This window comes from Anser brachyrhynchus, assembly GCF_964034855.1.
Source record: "Anser brachyrhynchus genome assembly, chromosome: 2".
NCBI lineage: Eukaryota > Metazoa > Chordata > Aves > Anseriformes > Anatidae > Anser > Anser brachyrhynchus.
This window is the reverse complement of record NC_137695.1, coordinates 82,137,846-82,154,795: the sequence shown is the minus strand read 5'-3', so window position 1 is coordinate 82,154,795 and position 16,950 is coordinate 82,137,846. Positions and strand designations below refer to the sequence as shown.

General features: G+C 40.5%; 1 long non-coding RNA gene across 4 annotated transcripts in view; it reads right to left on the bottom strand.

Moving 5' to 3' along the window:
• LOC308190643 overlaps positions 1-16,950 on the bottom strand; it is a 105,826-nt gene that overhangs the window by 79,699 nt on the left and 9,177 nt on the right. For all 4 annotated transcript variants that reach the window (XR_013947424.1, XR_013947425.1, XR_013947426.1 and 1 more), the window contains exon 3: positions 218-383. This is a non-coding gene — a long non-coding RNA (uncharacterized lncRNA). The remainder of the gene's footprint in view (positions 1-217; positions 384-16,950) is intronic.

Below are 16,950 nucleotides of genomic sequence, written 5' to 3'. Positions count from 1 at the left end.
CAACTCCACCACTAAACCACGTCCCTAAGCGTTAAATCCACACATCTCTTAAATACCTCCTGGATGGGGACTCCACCACTTCCCTGGGCAGCCTGTTTCAATGCCTCTCTGTGAAGAAGTTCTTCCTAGTATCCAATCTATACCTCCCCTGGCACAACTTGAGGACTTTTCCTCATGTCCTATTACTTGTCACCTGAGAAAAGAAGTAGACACCCACCTCACTACAATCTCTTTTCAGGTAGTTGTAGACAGTGACGAGGTCTTCACTGAGCCTCCTCTTCTCCAGACTAATCAACTCCAGTTTCCTTAACTGCTCCTCATATGTCTTGTCTTCTAGGACAATTTATTCAAGCTATTCTTCCTCTCCACTGCCATGGATTGTTCTGTTGAAGGAAAAACATTCAGGTTTTGAAGTAAACTGCTGTGGAGAAGTCTCACAGCTGGAGAATCTCATCTGTTAGTCAACAATTACCAGCCTTGCCAACACTCACAAATAGCTTGAAAAACCACAGAGCTTTTGGCATATTCTTGCACGACTGATGTGAAAAAGGTGTTCTCCTGCCTTCTCACCAGAGGGAGAAGACAGCTCTTACAGAACCCATTCTGCCATGAAAGCAGTTGGGGACGGTGTTTCTTTGGGCAACATTCACTGCAAGAAGGTTTTCACATCAGACTGGACGAGTGAAAAATACCAACTCTAGTTCAGCTAGAACCACATAGTTGATGAGATAATTTCTCCACATCTCTTTGGGACCACAGGAATTCCTGCTGAGCCCAAATGAAGAAAAGTGTTTGGGTACGCAGGTGTGCTAGGTGAAGAGCATGTTGCTCTTTGGAGAGGCAGAAAGAATTTTCCCAGGTTCCTTCAATAACAAAAGAAGTTGGTGTGGGGAGGTGTGTGAAATCCACCTGTTCAATTTAAAATTTCCTTTGGTGTTTCTTTTTCTAGTTCTCTGTTGTCCCCAGGCTCATAAGAAAGAGGGATTAAATTGCCAAGACACTTCCAGCAGTACTAAATCCCTCTGCCTATAAGGAAAATAAGGTCTGCTCCCTTACCACTTCTTAAGAGGAAAGGGGACACATTCACAAACACAGGAATGAAAATATCTTGGCATTTTATCTTGATTTGTTGAATTCAGAAACATAACTACTACAACTACCTACTCCCAGCACAGCTTCTGGTACCACATCCCTGCTCTTCTCTCCTTAATCCCATCACCTCAGTTCTTGTTTTCCATTTTCAGCAACCAAATAAAACACATTTGCAAGGGAGTCGTGTGCTGATGGGGAATGGTACACTTAGCTGCTCACATGATCTCCTCCTTCAACCCCCTATAATAACTCCTAATCATTCCTCATCGTTCCAGTATCCTACTGACATACCTCAGTAACAGCAAAAGAGAGCTAAAATGCTCTCAACCAGAGCAGTCCAGCTTTACTGGGTTTGATGAGATTGTTCAGGTTCATTGCAGCCCTTGATATTAAGAAAAAACACTTACACAGATGTTTACAAGCTCATTTCATGTTTCTGTCAGAATAGCAAGAAGTCAGTCAGTGATTCACCATGCTTGCTTTCCTATCTTTCTATCTGACCCTGCTGTCCAAGTAACATTATATAAACTACAGATGTTATACAGACTTCAGCAATCCACCCTGCTCTCCCTTCAAGATGTCTAAACAACCTCCTGATGCACTAAGTGGAGTGCAAATACCACAGTGAGGTTTGTTCACATGCTCGGCTCCCCAGCAAAACGCTTTGGCTCTCACAAGTGATTAGTACAGTAATAAATACTCACTTATGTTTACTGTGGAACTCACAGAAAAATGCCTGGGTCTCTGTTGGGACAAATTCCCTTAGCTTTCACTGGTGCAATTGTGAGAGCTTGCTGGTGTACTGTCTTATGCTGCTGTGAAATAAAACATTTTGCAGTGGCTCAGCATTAAAAGATGTGAGTTCCTGAACAGGTATGCAGAGGAGCTTATTCCAGAACGCAGCACTCCTTTGCTAAAAAAAAAAAAAAAAACCACCCCTGCTAACAGGCAGATCCCAAGGCACTCACCCACTCACCCCTATTTCATCTACTTTCAGGGACCTCCTCTACCAGTAACTTTGCCTTCCAAAGCTGCCCCTGCAGCTCTCCACCCTGGCAAAACTGAGCAAGCAACCCAAGAGCAAACAATACACTGTGACCTCTTTTACTCCATCCACTTAATGCATAACAGACTTTGCATTCTTCTAAGGCTGTCTGGAGACTCACTGGTTTTGTTTTGTGTCTATCACGGGTTGTCCATGGCTTAGCTGAAGAAACATGGTACAGACACACATGTACACATGCATATAAACATATACCTGTATACATTTTTAGCAGTTATAGGCAGCTATAGATATATATAAGCTAGGCTATGTATCTATGCATGTATACATAGGCAAATCTCACATGGGAAATTTGTCCCACTGCAGGGAAAAAAAAATCTAACAAAGAAGTGACCCTTTTGACCCCTGGCATACCTGCCTTTTGTAGGAGAGGGCTGTTTATTTAAGGAGATGTTTTGCAGATGATTGTATCTTTGAGAGATGTAACTGCGTGCTCACACTGCTGGTTTTAACCAAGATAAACTGCAGAAGTAAAGAAGGGAATTTTTGAAAAAAGAAAAAAACTTGTTCTGACAAAGCCATTGCTCTCTGTTATGCTTTACCAGCTTCACAGGTATATTTTCAAAGGACACCTGGAAAGAGCTGGTGGGAAAAAAAATGTTTATGCAACTTTTGTGTAAACTTCCTTTAAAAGCCTTGGATGTTGGAGGACACAGGAAAGCACCTGTCCACTGGCACTCCCTCACCTGATTAGAGGCTTTGTCACCCCTTGGTCACCACAGGGCAGATGCTTTTTTACTGCCAGAGATCAGATATTCCTGTTTGACCCAACCTGATGAACTATACAACCATCTAAATGTTAACAAAAGGAGACTTCATCACTCCAAGGAAAAGCTGCCACATGATTTCAGATCCTATCTGATTTGTCCTTCAGTAGATCATCTATCACCTTTCAAAGAACTGTTTTTAAAAGAGAGATCACCATCCTCCCTACCTGCCCAAGTTAGACAAACATGTTGGTAGTGTATTCATCAAAGAGCAACAAATAAGGAAAAGATTGCCCAGGTAACCTCTCGGATGATAGAAACAAGCCATTTTCTGGAGTCTTTTGTTTTCATTAAGTCTTTGCATCAGTCTTAAATCTCACTGGAATGAGCATAGGTTTAGGTTTTCTAACTTTATTAACATTATTGCTTTGAAATGTTTAGCGTACTCACAGGGCTAGATCTCAAACCTCTTTGCAGAAGCTTGCAAATAACACTATTCCCTTCAGCAGACAAGAAATCTAAGGCCTAGAGATCCATTGAGGATGCAAGATGGTTCAAAACCCTGCACAGTGAATGTTTAACAGATTAAAGACAAGGGAGTTTGCATTTTATACTGTTTTAACTTTTTAGAGTGATAAACATCACCGTGAGGAGCCTTTACATGGGAATCTGCTACTTTTCTTAAGAAATGACCTTCAACTGAGTATTTCTTTTCTCAGTAGTTTCATTCAGAGAACAAGCATTTATTTATGATAGGAACACTCAACGTTTTAAAAAATGCTATAAGAGTTTATGGAAAATGTAGAAAAGAAAAAGGAGGAAGAGAACACAAGCAGTCTTGTCTTGCCCTAGGGCTCATTGTTTATCCAACCTGAATTTAACCATCCCTTGTAACAATCAGCCCAGCCCAGCCTATCTCTCTAAAGACAATACTCTTGAGCATTAGTGCCAGCCAACCTGATTGCAATCGCTAACCTGGATTCAGACCCAGTTTATGGAAATGGCAAATTGAATTTTACCAGAAGCAGAATGAGCTAACAAACATTATCATGAAGCCCTGCCCTTTGTCAACACTGCACTCCTGTCTCCAATCCTGTGTAATGGATTTGTTATACGTGTTCCCACATAACTTCTAACTGTGCTAAAGAAATTATCACTTCATTGCATCACACTAGCATTAGAATGTCAGAAAAAAGAACTGCAGCTTGACTGTTAGAATGGAAAAGGGAGACATTAGACTCTGGGTGTTAAACAGGATTTCTACAGAAATCGAGAGTGGAAGATTTTGGACAGTGGTGAAAATTATAGGTAATTCTGGCCCACTAACAGAAAGGGTCTGAACAAAAATACTTAGGCAAACTTAAAGGTAGTGATTGCAGTAAATAGTTAAGGATGCACTCTCTCTGCAATTAACGTCATAACTTAAAAAAATATTGATTGAATCTTTCATTCAAAACATTTGTGAAAACTTGTTTTCCTTATATATATATATATATATATATATATATATATATATATTATGAGCCAATTTTCCCAGGAAAATCAACTCAAAAGAGAAATTCTGCCATGAATGGGAGAAAGCGGGCCACCTACTATTAATTCAATGCTGCTGAAAGAATAATCTGACTCACAGATAGAATTGCAATGAGTAAAGAAAAAGGAAACATTGGTTACGTGATGATATTCATCACTCCAGCCAAAGTTTGTTGAAGGCTGTCAAAACTTTAAAAAAAAAAAGGGGGGGGGGGGGATTTTGTTCCATTGAAAAGCTTTTTTTTATTTAAAAGCTAAAGTAACTGCAATTAAAATAGATACATGAGTGAAGTATATTATTACAGAAAAAAAAAATCATCTTTTTCCTCCCTTGCTGACAAATGGATTTGGAAAGTTTTAGAAAATGTAATAAATGTGGGAAATTGTCTTTTCTTCCCTAAAATTCTTTTGCCACATTTAAAGAAAAATGAGAAGACTTTTTAAACATGTCTTTGAAAGGAGGACAAAAAGTATTAAATTCCAAAATCCTTCCTTCAAAAGAAAAAAGGCTTTTTTTCCATATTGAATTTTTCCCATCCAAAATAAAATTTGACACTGTTATTTAGATATTTTCATTCTTCTTAAAAAAGAAAAATGTTCCCTCAAGCCTAACCACGCTTCTGACAATTTGCTCAGGGACTGTAGTTTGCACACAGTAACTCCTTCCTCACCCCTAGGAGAGCAGGGCAATCATTACGTCCTTGACATCTTGTGGTGGCGTACATGAGAAGGAGGAGAAGGAGGAGGAGGAGAGAAGATTGCAGCAGTTTGGAAAACCTGCATAGATCTCTTCTCCCATCAACTCCTGCTTGTCGAGCTCCCATCTGCACAGCTAATTTTGCTGTTTCTGAGAAGAAACAAAGGCTGGCCTGGTTCTGCAACTGGATCCCCATCAGACTGCAAGCTCACCTGCAGAGATGATGAGTCTCACAGGCTTTAGGGCCATTCGTGCTTGCTGCTTCTGGCTTCCATTGAGCTAGATTTTTGTACTATCTTTCTCTGAAACTGGCAGTGTTCACTGAGGAGTGAGGTGCTGCTCACTGGAGGAAGAGAGCTGGAAACCAGCCTGGAGTTAGCTGGCAATTGGTACATCTGGGGAAGATCAGAGCTCCTTGTTTATGCGCAGAGACCTGCTATGCAATTTCCCCTTCCTTTTATTTTCCCTAATTTGACTAGAAATCTGATCTAATCCTGCCCACATTAACCTGAATTCACAGCAGCACCTATCTGCCGTGCTTGCTAAGCCTGGAATAATCAACTAAGAAATGCAGGAAAAAGTGGATCTGCTTCAGCTAGGAATAGCACAAAGATTTCAGAAAAAGGGAGATGGGTGGGAGATCCACCTACAGCCTGCTGGGGAACTGGAAGGAAATAAAATGGCGCCTCTTAAACTGGCGTGCCTCCAAAAGGCAATATCTGAGCTTTACTCTTTCAGTAATTCCCATTAAAAAAATAAAATTATCAGAAATGTTTATTCAACAGTGAATAAAACGCTCAAATCAGATAGGCTTTATCTGATAGTAAGGTAATGACTGACTACCAAATCACATGGCAGCAAAACATTTTTCATAGATGTGGTAATGTGCCCTTACCTGAAAACTTCTGATTAAACAACAGGGGAGTGGGGGGAGGGGGGGGGTTGACCATAGATAAGAACAGAGAAGTCACGTAACAGTGCAATAATAACAACACAGAGCAAGTCTCTCTGGAGGGAAAAAGCATTTGGGCATTCACCTACAAATAGATTTCTGCCTCTGTTCTGCCCTGCAGTACTATTGCCTTTGAATTAATTCAGTTCACCCGGACAGTTGTTTGTGATCAGGGGTGGGATCTGATGATCTTTAAGGTCCCTTTCAACCCAAACCATTCTGTGATTTCACCATTTTATTTCTGTGGCTCCTATTTCAGGCAATGACAGATTCTGAAAGACTTATATTGTTTATACAAAATTCACAAATAACAAATCTCTTTGTCAAATTATACAACGCTTGTTATATAAGATATCTAGAAGTTTCAGTTGGACTCCCAGGAAAAGAAGAAAAAAAGAAGAAAAAAACTCTTATTTTCTTAGGGAACATTCTTAAAAAAACTGTTAGACAATTACACAGCAGTAAAGTTTACAAGAAGCAATTTACTTTGTCTAAATCCAATATACGCTAAGTTGTTGGCAATTTTCACTCTTATTGTATTGCAGCTGCTTTAATGGTCTGTGGAAGTAGCAATTTCATTGCTAACCATTAATCTTCAAACATTTTTAGAAACTCATAAGAATGAGCCTAGAAAGTCACAGTATCAGAGAAAACAGGGATGAAATGGACCCTGAGAGGTCATCTAAGTAGGATCAGTGATGCCTAAACCAATCCTGGCAGACGTTTGTCTAACTTTTCTTTAAAAGCCATGCTAATGAAGGGAAGAACACAGTAAATTTCTAACAAAGATTTAAAACTTCAACTCCATTTCAAGAAATATTCTGAAACATACTTTCCTCTCCTGGATAAATTTTCCTGTTAATCTCAGTGTAAACATGTTTACAGGGTGGAAAATAATTAAGCTGTTAGCCACGAAACACCATGAATCCCATGAGACAAGTAAAATGCTTCTTATGTTGGACCAGAGGTAACTCTCTTTCCAATTCAGTGGCTTCTTTCCTAGGTGCTGCCAGACGCAGCAATCAAATCAGGCATTATACGAGTGTCACAGGACAATTTGCCAGACTGAGGTGCAGGCTGTTGGAATACGAGGGTGTTTTCAGAAACTGAAGATGTTTCCAGAAGAAATGAGGTTTTGATATGAGGCTGTAGACCTTCTGGGCAATTTCTATGGCAAAAACTTCACCATGTGCTGTTCAAACGTCAGTGCTTTTGAAAATGTTTCCTTTTGCCACCTAACCAATGCCCTACACAGTCTACAGACAGGAAAAGGATAAGCCACAGAAGACAACTAAGAGATTTCAATAATCCAAAAGTGAACTTAGAGAAACCAAAAAGCTAACACTCCTACAGGTCTGCAGCACTTTCTTCACTGTGATCAGCTTCCTCCTGTTTAGAGTGTTAATATGTCCTACACAGATTACTTTGCCCTCACACACCCACCTACATTAGGTAATCCCTAACACTCATTTTGAAGATAACCTGAATGCATCTGCAACATCAGTTATTCAAAGGCAATAGCTGTATCAAAATAAGGCATTTGCATTCGACACCATATGCTGGTAACAACTGGAGCACCTTTGTCACACATCTCTCCTCATAATGCTTGGGCATATGGTATCCACATGGAGGAGATTGCTCTTTAACAGTGGTTTCAGGTGAGATCCACTACTTCTGGATGAAGAAAACCATCTGCCCTGGTCCCAGCTGCTCCTGCTTCCATGGGAAATGTCAAGGGGCTCTCCAGGCATCCCACTCTGCCCCAGGTGCTGAGTGCTTTGCAGGCTAGCTGAGTCTGTGTCCCTGAGAAAGTGCAAGGTGCCTATTTCCCACTGCACTGGGACACAGAGCCAGGAACAGCCCTACAGCCTGCAAGGCAGGTGCCCAAAATGGGACTTCCAGCCCATGCAGCTGCAGGTGCTGACAGAGCTTCCCTGAGACCTTCTGCTTCAGGGCACCTCTTAAGAAAGTCTTTGCAATGACTTGCAGAGTCCCTTCTCATACTTACACATGGGTTGACGTGTACAACTTTTTCCTTTTTTTGTTTTTTTTTTGGTCAGATTATTTCCACCCAATTAATAATAACCTTGAATGTTCCATCTTCACCATCAGCCTCACTATCCACCCAGGTTCACCAAGGTGAAACCATAAAGAGGGATTCTGTCTTATTGTTCAAATTACTAATGTGAAGAGAAGCTGGGTATTATTACAGTTACACATTGCACACATATCTGTTCCACTACAAAATGCAATTCATGTTACATAAATGCATTAGCAGTATTGCATTTATATAACAGCCAAGATGACCCTAACAAGGAAAATATGAATCAGCTTGCCCTATCAAGTAAGTAGCCTTAAAAACAAATTATAGCAACCTACAGTTTCCTTTTAGTCAACCAAAGATTGCTCATCAGAATACAAATAACTGACATTTGAGTCAGAAATTTCACAGAAATTAACATTTTAATATTACCAATTAAAGAGTCTGAAGACATCACTGTAGTTTTAACAAGAAAAAGAACACTTGGGATTTGAGAAAGAAATTCCCAGGAATTAACTTATCCCTTCTTAACAGAGAGGTTTCTTTTTTGGAAGTACACTGTGTTCTCCTTACCAACTGGTTCCATGAACTGCTCCAAATGTTAAATATCTATAGAACAGCTCCAGCTTTGAACTATGCTAATGACCAGACATCAAGCAATTTTCTCTGGGTAGGAAAACAATTTCACTCTTGGATTGAGTTATCTAAAAGAGACACTTCATATGCAAAAAAAAGATTGCTGTATTTGCTATCTGGTACAGTTCAGTGCAGAACTAGCAGACTTTGACACAAATCATTTTGGCAAAACGAATGTGGCTTATGGAAGACTTTGCTTTCTCTTCTCGCTCCCAAACATTTGCAGTAGACTCAAGTATGCCTGTTCTTTGATGCAGTGAGGATTAACCTCCTACTTTGTATGCTCATCTGATGAAGTACACAATAAAAAGAAAACACTCTTACAAGTGACCCAGAAAAATCTGAGTACAATTTGGATAAATCAAGGATTACAGCATGCACGGCTCACTCGCCTGTTACGCTTAGTAATGCTAACGCAGACAGCATGATGTCTGTTAAAGATATGTTAAACATGTTCTCGTGAGCACAAAAGAAAATGCAGTGTCCTCAATGGTTAAAACAATTATTAGCTTGTAGTGGACACCAAATGCCTAAGGAAAAGATGTCTAGTGATACTTTCTCCGTGCTAATACCATCAGGTTTCAATATCGCAAAGATTCTGTTTCATGGGCAGTTTCTCAGGGAACAGCATTTCCTTACTCCATGTGGACTGTTGTAGCACTTTTAGCATAAACTCAGAGGGGGAAAAATGCTTTCCACAAGGTTTGGTTCTATTCCAAAGAAAAGGAAAAAGAAAAACACCCACTGGTCTACTTGAAACTTGAAATCGGTCCTTAGCATCTGGAGCCAGAGTGACCTGGACTTTGTCAGGGCTGAACATAAGCATGCAAGTTCCAGTGGGCTTACACGCTTGCTCTTCCTCTTGCACCTAGGAATATTTTTTGGCCTGTTCACTTAACCTGTTGCTACACAGCTCGGCAATGGACTCCCGGCACCAGCACTTCAACTGCCTTTAGAAACAGAGGTTTAATTTGGTTTGGCCGGGCCCGAATTTTAGACACTTGCCTGCTGCACCATTTGACAACAGATCTCTCTGCTCAGCAGCCAGCCATAGCTCCTAGCCCCTAACATTCCTGAGAGCTCAGCTGAGCTTCAAGACTGATGGTTATTGCCTGTAAGAAAACTTTTAAACACAGCACATAAGCAGAATATTCAGATGGCTGATCTGCAAGGAAATGAAAGGCAATTCCTCCAAATCGAGTTATTAAAACAAACTGCTTACCCACAGCATTAAACATGCTGACAATGTATGGACTGAAGTTAGTGTCATTTATTTATTTTTGTGCAGCTATAATGTAGGAGGGACCTGCCAAATCAGAGGATGGAATTAGCGATTACAGTGTCACTTGGCTTCACTGTTCAATATGCATGCATGAAGAGGCACGACAACAGATCCAGACGGATAACACGAGGAAACAGTTGGTACATGGTGGGATCAGTATGTTGTGCAATTTAAACAAACACAGTGTCTAATATCAAGCAGGATGAGTCACGAGCATGCATACGATCTCCAAGGTTTGTCAGCGAGCAGATGCAGATCCCCATGCTTCTTCCACAAGCACGCAATTATTGTCTTTAAAGGCAAAATTTTCCATGTTCAATATGACACAAAAAATGGCGTAGTGGTACGGCCCTTCATGGGCATGTTATCAGGCACACTATGACAACATTTGACTTTCTGCAATGTTGTCAGAAACTGAGAGGACCTTGCACTATGGCATCATGCCAGAAAGTATAAGCACTCAGTATTGCAGGGCAGCACTATTTCCACTGCTTGTTCAATGTGTGAAATCACTGTGTAGGCAGAAACACAGGGTAGATAGGAAACTGAGTCAAAAGACAACTAATAACTGTTCTTTCCTATCGATTTAACCCCTACAAATTACACTTTTGTGGATGATGATATGCGATCCTCATTAACTCAAACCTGAAAGAAGACTGTTGATGTTTACACTAAGGCAAAACAGAGTCCAAATTCCCAGAAGATTTCAAACCCTTGAACAAAAGGTTCTTGAATAAATTCAATTGCTCAGTCCCCCCCCAAAAAAGTAGTAAGGCCCCTAAGTTCACAGTTTGATGAAAGAATATCTTACTTCCCTAATGTATTCAATATTTATTTCAAGATAGGCTTTACAAAGATTTCCAGAGAAGCTGGCCCATCTCCGTATCATTGTTTGAATAATCTCCTTGTCTTATAGTTTGGCTTTCCCCAAAAGACAAAGGATAACACACACGTGTATGTGCATGTACACATGGATTTACTCATCCATGCACAACGACTCTGTGTTTGTGCCCAAGCACCATGCAGGAGATTAAGAGAAAAATCACATCACTGAGAACGCGGGATAAACATCTAAATACCCACAATCACTGCCAGAATTGTACTTGATTAACCATCTATCATGTGCTACAGAGGCACATTGTGTCACATGTCACAAAACTGTCTGGAGGAACAACATGAGTTCAGGTTGAACTCATGAACTGTTTCCTTATGCCATTCATAGAAAGAAATATTGTCATTGGCTGCCCTCACAGCAAAACTATTTTCTGATTTTAGGCGAGATTTAAAGGCGTTGTAAAAACTTAAACTCATGATGAAAACTGGTAAACTATTTCCAGATTCATCCAGGAGAAAAGTGTTTGTAACACGCCTGAAAGATCTGACGAAATACAGTAATAGCTATCTGTAGGGCATGAGTTCTTCTGTGTGTTTCGTAGCTTTCCAAGCTCTACAATGCAAGATCCCAAGCTTGTACAACCTGACATGATTTTACTTGGTCAGCTAGCTATACACTTCAGTCTGTGGTACGTAGATACCTAGTCACCCATGGACCACTTGGGAGATGCATGGCACCAAACACAGCTCTTTTCCTCGTCAGGCATCTATGCATCAGACGAACAGACAAGTGCTTGAGATTTCATTTACTTTTTTTACACTAAGTTTACCAAGTATCTCTGCTCTTGTGAGACAAATTTTATTTATTCATTCATTTTTAAGTTTTACCCTAGTAAACCCCTCTACTTTTTTTCCCTCTATTCTTTCTTGATCACAAGTAGTCAGAATGTGATAAATCACTGAACTCCAGCCTGCAGGACCTCCAGCGTAGTTATGTTATCACCTCTGCTTCAACCAGTTCCTTAGCTCATCAATTAGCTAATCAAACCCAGATTAGCCTTGCATGATCTATCTGTTGTGAATTCATTTTGTATTTCAACTTGTTTCTACATGTGTGTATATCTATATACTAAATACTTTCTAAGGTCACACCTACAACCAGAGGTAAAGACTAGCATGGATTAAATCCAACTTCATTCTCTTCCCTCTTCTAAGTTGGGGTCCTTTTTTGCTGTTGTACAAATGGCTATTCTAGCTATGCTACACCATGACTCTTGAAAAACAAAAAGACTGGTGGAAAACTGGAGGAATGGCGGTAGACATAACAAGCTAAGAGTACAAAACTACTAATTCTGATAAAGACAGTCTAAAGACTGGATATGCAATCTAGATGCCATAGAGAGGGTATAGCAAGATTGAGAAGGACAGAGGAAATAAACAGGTACATATATATATATATGTTCTATATATGACATTTATATTGAATATATTAAATGTTATTTATATACATATATTTATTTAAAACAAGTATATAAAACATATGAATATGCATATATATATATACACATACATGCATAAACTATATATATCTGAGTTATAAGGACTGGATAAAAGACCATGTTCTCCAAGAAGTTTTATGATGCTATGCATCTTTCTAAGAGCACATATTCCCAAATAAGCGGGTAGAAGCTTGGGGACTGGATTCTTCAGAGCAGCATCTATTTATGCCATCAGTTACATTAAGTTTATGCGGCAAGGTTTTGGCATCGGGGACCTGCAGGGGTGGCCTCTGTGAGAAGAGACCAGAAGATGCCCCATGTTAGATCAGAGCCAGCTCCAGCTGAGCGACGATGGTTGGGCCTCTAGGAGAGGCAGATTTAAGACAGGTTTAAAAATCGTGCACAACAGCACATAGGAGAGATGAGTGAGAAAACATTCGAGAAGCCACCCTGCAGACACCAGGGTCAGTGCAGGAGGTGCTCCAGGCACACAACAGCAGTTCCCCTGCGGCCTGTGGAGAGGCCCCTGGTGGAGCAGGCTGTCCCCCTGCAGCCCATGGGTCCCACACGGAGCAGATCTCCACGCTGCAGCCTGTGCAGGAGCCCCCGGTGGAGCAGGTGGATGTGGCCTGGAGGAGGCTGCGGCCCATGGAGAGCCCCTGCAGGAGCAGGCCCCGGGCCGGAGCTGCAGCCCGTGGAGAGGTGCCCACACAGCAGCAGGGGGTCTGGGGGGAGCTGCCGCCCGTGGGGGACCCGTGCTGCAGCAGTTTGCTCCTGGGGGATGGACCCTGTGGTACAGAGCCATGTGGGAGCAGTTCTTGAGGAGCTGCTGCCTGTGGGATCAGTTTGGGAAGGACGGCATCCCGTGGGAGGGACCCCACGTGGAGCAGGGGCAGAGAGTGACTGTGAAGGAGCAGCGGAGATGAAGTGTTAGGGACTGACCACAGCCCCCATTCCCCCTTCTCCTGCACTGCTCGGTGGGAGGAGGTAGAAGAGGGTGGATGAGGGAAGGTGCTTTTAGTTCTCACTACTCTAGTTTATCAATAGATAACACATTAACCTCCCGTATGCTGAGTCTGTTTTGCCCATGATGATAATCAGAGTGATCTCCCTGTCGTAGTCTGCCCACAAGCAGGCTGTGGCTTACTCATAAGTAAGTCCAGACAGAGCACTTGAACAATTTGCTGTAACTAGCTGGTATTTGTAATTCAAGCTACATAGACAGGTCACCTGGAATACTATGTTTCTCTTCCCTAATGAATTAAGTCCTAGAAGTTGGCTTCTGGTGGGAATACTCATGGTTCTGCATTCGTCATCTGTACTAAACACTCTCGGCTTTCTTGAACTTTCCTGCCAGTAAACACTTACTTGAGAGCTGGAACACAAAGAAAGAATTTGTTGAAAATTTCTAATGAGCCTTTGAAACAGGCAAAGTCATTTGTTTCATGTTTATGACTAGCATTCTGAGTTCCTGACCTGGTCAGACCTTAAGGTGGTACCACAGAGTAAATGTTAATTTGCAACAAATAATACATAAGAAAACTGGCCTCATTTGACTCACTCAAATGCCACAAGAAAGGGCTGGTACTGGGGCTCTTCCCCAGGATAGCAAGCCAAGAAATCCAGTGCTGTGCCACTGTTATCCACATATTTCCTTCTGCATCTTCTGTCCAGCTACAATCTAAGTGAAAGCCTTCCATATAAATGTGTGAAATCTTAGTACACAATCACAAGATCCCCCTTCCTTCAAGCTACGTCATTTCCCACACTCTAGCTCCATGTTTTTCAATGAAATGAATTACCAACAAAATGGAACACATGCAGAGACCCAGACCACATTAAGTGAGATTTGTCCTACCTATCTTTAACTGTTTTAAAAGCCGTCTGGCTTAAACTAGCTGCCCAGACTCTCTCTCTAGTCAGTACAAAGAGCTATCTCCAGCAGAAGGATCAATCCTTGCATCTTAGAAACCCAAGAATACTGCTCTGACCTCTTTTCTGTAGGCCAGATCAAGCTTCCCAATCAGACTAGGTCTTGGATGTAGAGGCACATCCTTGGCCACTCTTTGTAACAGCAAAAGTAGCCTAAGAAGGCACCTGATTCATTCAGGAAAACAAGAATTCTCCTGAGCTACAGAAGCCCAAGGGCAACATCTTCACGACAAGTGCAAAGTGCAACACAGTTTAAAAAAAAAAAAATGCATTTACTGGGGGTAAAAAACGACGCTGATTTTCTATAAGAAAATACTTTCAACAGAAAATCAGCTATCATACTATTGCAAGTAGGAGTGTGCCTTTCGTCTAACATTGCTATAGAGTGATAGCACTTTCAGCCTGCTTCTTCTTACAGTCCCAGGAGGAAGAAAAACTTTCGCCAAGTCTTTTATTTTTTCCCTATACTGAGTGTTGGCTTTCATCATTACAGAATGGGAATTCTGCCACCGATTTCAAAGACTCCATGATCATAATTGTAACTTTAACTTTATATTAATGTACATGTGTTTAATTTAATTGCTTTGTTTAGAGATAAAAGGAAAAATGGATTTCAAATCTCTCAACTGATTTCACGTCACATGTTCATAGTTCTGTAGTTAAAAAAAATGTATGCAGCTTTTTCCTCCCCCCACGGGGAAACAGCACTATAAGAACCACACCTATCTGTGTAATGAAAATAGCTATTAAATATTTACATTTTCTCCATTGTAATGGAAATTTCACACTGTTCTAGTGTAAAACTGATTTCTCAAGTCCTTACAATCTAATGTTTTAAGGGTAATTTTATGTAAATCTGTCTGAAGAGTAGGCTAGAGGCTTAACCACCTGAAAAAAAAAAAAAGAATTCTTTAAGGCCATAGCACTGCAGGTATAAATCAGTGCAACTCCATTACTGGAGTTGCAGTAATTTATACTTGCATAATTTGTTTCAAAAGCTTAGTCATTCTGAGGCAACTTGTGACAATCCATAATCACTTTTATAGAAGAAAGGACTATGTTCATCTTCACATTTACATAGATTGGAAGTACATAATTGGATCATGTGTGCAAAGGAGAATTTACCTCTGAACTCAGGTCACGCAGGGAAGATTTGTCTTAACAGCAGTCACATTCAGATTGGGAGAGGAGAAGTTTCACAGAAACATTTACTATAACTTCTTAATGCTGCTGTAAACTTGGGGTGCTGTGCAGCAGCAAGCATGCTCCCCACCCCCACATCACGGCTGCTAGCCAGGAGAGCAGGCATAGATCTGGAAAAATCTGCGCCCAGCTTCCCCCACAAGAAAAAGGGGCAATATTGTTTCCTGTATTTAGTAGCCATTTGCAGTGAAAAAGGGGAAGAGAAAGTATTTTGATTTCTTTTTTCCCCTAATCCTAATTCAGTGTTAACATTCTCTGAAAAACTATGGAAGTCTCAGTGAGTTTCTAAGCCACAAGACTAAGACCTAAAGGATATTTTATAAATCACAGCATCCCCTTCCCTCCGCCCCCCCCCCCCTTTTTTTTGTTTGTTTTGTTTTAATGTGAATAACTAGTTCTTGGTTTACTTTTTTAAACCTGGCCTTCATTTCTGTATTCAGGTAAAGTCTAAGATAAATTCATGATGGTTCCATTACTCTTATCTTGAAGCATTCCCTTTAACTCATATTTAATGGATTGATCTACTGGAAAGATATGTATGCAAGAAGAACTGCTTTGTACTTCAATGGGAACAACCTCAAATGTTAACCTGAACTCAGACTTCCTGCAGATGAAGGAAGTTCGACAAAGATCAAAACATCTACCTAACTGTAAAAGGGCTTCTGCACATGCACTGTTGTATACATAAAGACAGACCTTGTGAATTTTTAGCTTTTTTCCCCTCATAGAGTGGATTACACAGAGAAAGCATGTCACTAAATACATTGCTAATGGAATGAATGGGACTGAAAGATCATGAGAACCTAATAATGCTAGTCCTATCAATAAACGTTCATTAAAATAATCATTGGTATTTACTTTATTATATATTTATTATTTTTTGATTGTTTCCTATTGCCAGTGAGTCAGAATACAAATAGCTGCAAATGGAGTCCTATATAGTTACATCAGAAAAAGATGAAGTAGTTGTAAGAAAGAAAAACTGTTTTCTATGTACTTGTTTCTCAGACATAACTGCAAACCATGATAATGACTGTCAAACCTGCATTTTCACTTTAAGCATGTACTAAGTTAGAACAGGCTTAGGCATCTCACTCTGGAAGTCAAATAGCACGTAACACACTCACTTCAATACTACCTCAATGTTTCTGTAAATGCATTATGCTTACCGAGTTGATAAAAAGAATCAAGGGTAGCCAGAGCTGAGCTCATCACTTTATTTGGTGCCCTTGTCTACTGAAAATTGCACACCTTATATAGTAGTGTTTTGATTAGACTCAGGTAAATGTGATTATATTCTTTGAGCCTCCAGTAATCTTCTAAGAAAATTTTGCCATACGCAAATAATAAGAGAGAGATCCCAAAGTCTGAATGAGTAGTTATTCAAGAAATATTTTAAAAGCTAAAGGTTCCAAATATTTCTAAAAACAGGCATTCTTGTGTTAACACAGAGCTTGCCAGCACATCACTACCTGGTAC